Source organism: Sinocyclocheilus anshuiensis, unplaced genomic scaffold (assembly GCF_001515605.1).
Source record: "Sinocyclocheilus anshuiensis isolate Anshui unplaced genomic scaffold, SAMN03320099.WGS_v1.1 scaffold1030, whole genome shotgun sequence".
Lineage (NCBI taxonomy): Eukaryota > Metazoa > Chordata > Actinopteri > Cypriniformes > Cyprinidae > Sinocyclocheilus > Sinocyclocheilus anshuiensis.
In genome coordinates, this window is record NW_015537967.1 from 182,673 (window position 1) to 186,773 (window position 4,101).

At 34.4% G+C, this 4,101-nt stretch overlaps 1 pseudogene; it reads left to right on the forward strand.

Moving 5' to 3' along the window:
• LOC107668069 (uncharacterized) overlaps positions 1 to 4,101 on the forward strand; it is a 15,901-nt pseudogene that overhangs the window by 9,121 nt on the left and 2,679 nt on the right.

Genomic DNA, 4,101 nt, shown 5'->3' on the forward strand with positions numbered 1-4,101 from the left:
TCGCATTCGATTATGAACGCGATATTGCGTAGCTTGTCAGTGTAAGTGTTTTTATTTATGCTATTAATGTTTTTGTTAATACAGCGTATAGCACTAGTCAACTAAATGAATGTAACATGGCAAAGATGAATGCACTTTTGGAAGTTGAATGCAAGGGAAATGTCATTTTAGAATAGACTGATTGAATGTATTTTTAGTCCAGTGCCGGTATATAAGATTAGTACTGACCAAGTTCAGAGGCTGTCAAATGTGGATCAACTTACTATGTTGTGTATTTTCAACAGTTTCAATATGAAAAATAACTTTTATATTGATTCAATGGATTTATTGCATTTTGGAAAAAAAAAAAAAAAACGTGTCATGGATTTTTGCATTTTGGGGAAAAAATTATAAAATTGTATAATAAATCTTTGAAAATCAAAATCTGGATTTGAATTTTTAATGTTATTATAACCTAAAGATGATATGTGAAAATTTGAAACAGAAAATAGTGGTTTTTATCTTGCCACTTTCTTGGTAAAGAAAACACATTTTTACTCAAATTAATCAAAATGGATTTATAGCGTTTTGGAACCAAACTCTTCATATATATACTGAAATACATTAGCAGAATACAAAAGTAGCTGTGCTACTCAACACATTTTTACTGATCCAAAAATCTGATCCAATCAGGGAAAAAACAATATTGTCATAAACAGTTAATGATTTCAATGATTTACTGCACTGCCCATTAAGACATAATGATCATACAGATAGCAAAGATATGATTTATGCAGTGTAAAAAAAGTACTGAAAAGTGTTTTGCATACTGTTTGACATCCATATAGTTGAACATATGGCAACTTGAACAGTTGCGCATTAAAACTTTAAGTTCAAAAATAATACTTTAAATAAACAATTCATTTTCAAAAAACAGTATGCACTAAAAGAGCAAGTGCAAATGAAACAGCACATGAAAGAGCAACTTCGTAATCTTGTTCAAATGCTTACTCCACTGCCAAAAGGCCACATTGCCTCGTTTTGGATACAAATAAAATGTGGGGTCATGCATAGACTATCTTGACTCTTTGCATTTAAATCTAGATTTTTTCACACTGGCCCTTGAAAACCTTTACATGAACGTATGTTCAAAAAGAGTGCGGGGTGCATTTTACACTGAGGATTTTGCTGTGTATTTTCTACAATGTTCCTAAAATGTTTTATTTTGGTTACATTTTTAATTTTAGATGTGGTTTCTAAAATGCTTTTAAAACGTTGTACTGAAACATTACCTAACTGCAACCAAAATACAATGCTTGCTGGGTTGTCGACTTGGGAACAGTCCAATCTGTGAACCGTTCACTACAATTTTGTGAATCTATCCCTGTTGAAAAAAACAGCATATGCTGGTTAGGTATGTTTTGACGCTGGGATGCTGGTTTAAGCTGGTCCTTTGCTGGTTTATGCTCTTTCTGTGGAAATAGGTTTATTAGTTATTATTTTTTCTCTGTTTTTCTGTCGACATGTCACCATTTCTGGTCATTAAAATTAAATTTAAAGTAGCCCTGAACCAATCTACGGTTATACTGTAATGTTAGTTTATATAGAGGTAATATAGATGTCAAAGAAAATGTATAAAAATTATTTGTTTTTGTGTTGGAAACGCCATTTTGCCCATTTTCCAAACTAGCCCTTGAATTTTATTTTGATTTTGTAACATTTTGAATAAATACATTTATAAAAGCCCAACATACTGTTAATTTAATATATGTTTGGGTCAGGATGCCCCCTTTAATTTATGTAATGTATTATTTATATATGTTATTATCAGTATATAATGATTCTTATTATTATTGTTAGTATTATTACATCCTTATTTGATTTTTATGTTGTTTGTCTAAAGAAGTAGTAAGTCTTCAGAACCAACTGTAACTTTTAAATTCAATAAAAAAAAATATTTTGGTTTGACTCACTGATGTCATCTGTCATCAAGAACAACTAAAAACCAACTGCAAATAAAGTAATTAAAGGGGACCTATTATGCAAAATTCACTTTTGCATGGGGTTTGGACATAAATGTGTGTTGGCAGTGTGTGTACACAACCACTCTAAAGTGATAAAAAATCCACCCTACACATAGCCGTAGTTCACTGACAAGTTACGCAAAAAAAAAAACGCTTTTTTTATTTTGTATTTTATTGCGCGATTCTGAAATCGTTCGCGATAATGACAGCTGTTTGTGTAGCTTCTCAGTGAACTATGGCTCTGTGAAGTAAATGCTGCTCCATCTGAAAGCATGTGAAAATACCACATTTAATAACATATTTTTACTCCAAACTCACTTCATAACGTCAGTCGAGTGTTTGAAATAAATCCTTCTGTGAGATGATGTGGCTTCTTACACAGAATAAGGCAGGCAACATATTTCATAGTATTTAAGCAGTGATAAAGGCATTGCATTATAAATATTATTATTATTATTTTCATTAAAATAAAGTATAAGAACTCTGATAAACCGTATATTGCCGTAGTCGTGTTTATTAGTCGCGCTGAATCGATGAAAGCAGTTGAATCTTCTGTTTATTCAGCTGCATGATAGGGATTTCCTGGGTTTCTTCTGCGAGGCGTATTTGGAATTTCAGCGCGAGAGCGCCCTCTGGCCTTCGGATGGAGATTTACTGCTGATCACAGAACCGTGCTTCACTGAAAGATACGCATGACAATCGCAGCTTCTGTCGAATCGCGATCTCGATTCCATTTCGATTTATCGTGCAGCCCTAGGCCCCGCCCACGAAAGTTGACAGACTGCTGTTTTAACGTAGAACCGCCCTGAGCGAGTTGCATTGCTGCACTGACGAGAATGTCTCCCAAGTGTTTTAGGTGTTCTGTAGCTGGATGTATGAATCCACATAGCTCTCTCCATTTACTCCCGAAATCTGAGCCGCTGAAGACAAGGTGGATTAATTTTGTTTTAGAAGAAAATGCGCCCTCAGTTCTACCGAAATTCGTTTATGTCTGCGCGAATCATTTTACATCGGACTGCTTTGTGAATGAGGGTCAGTATAAAGCAGGTTTTGCACAAAAGTTGCTCCTGAAGGATGGAGCAGTGCCAACTGTAGTGCTAACTCAATATTAACCCTGTAGTTTGTAAACATGGACTGATGAAATTATGTTTCTCATGTAAATTTAAATAGAGAAAGTGCTTTCCAGTTTTGTCTGTATTTGCATCAGACAGTCTGTGGGCTCAAAGTAGTCTTACCATACAGATACCAGTTGTCTTTCCACAGATGCCAGTTCGTTGAGTTCATTTTCAGAAATATTTCATTGTTATTGTAATGACTTAAAAAAAATACAGTAATAATAGTTTTCATATGTCATGTATGTTTGAATTTTCATTAATCATTAACAAACACTGTCATAATTTAATAAAAGTCAGTGGTATACAGCTTTAGTTTGGACATTGCTGACTTTCATTGTATAGGCAAAAACAGTTAAAAAACATTCTTCAGAATCTTTTGTGTTCTGCATAAGAAATAAAGCCATATAGGTTTGAATTGTTATGAGGGTGAGTTAATGAGGACAGAATTTAAATTTTTCCTGTTTTCACTGATGCTGCCTTCACGTGCTACCAGAATGATCGTAAATGGGAATGTGGGAGTTAAAAATGTGAATTTGTCAAGCTCATAATCATATGTGGGACTTATAAAGTTTGTGATAGCACGCGATGGCACCATGAAACCAGCTATGTTGTTATTTTTATCGCGCTGTGCTCCGTCTGTGTAATTCATAAATGCTCATTTATTATGCACAGTACAATCAGATGACTGACTCTTAAATCGAGTATGTGTTCTGTAAAGATAGCAGGCTTGTACTAATAGTGGAATGTTTATTTGCAAAGGCCAGCACATCAGAACAGAGCAGCCAATCAAGGGATATTGCTTGCCAGACAGACGCAAAACCGCTGACCAAGTCTGTTACTACTCGGTTATCAATGAAGACGCTTCATGCTCACTACAGGAGTACAGGTATGTTTATGTATTACATGCAGAGATTGAAATTAACTTTTTCACTCACCAGCCAATTTGGCTACTAAATTTTTAAGTTACCGGCCATTCATAACTT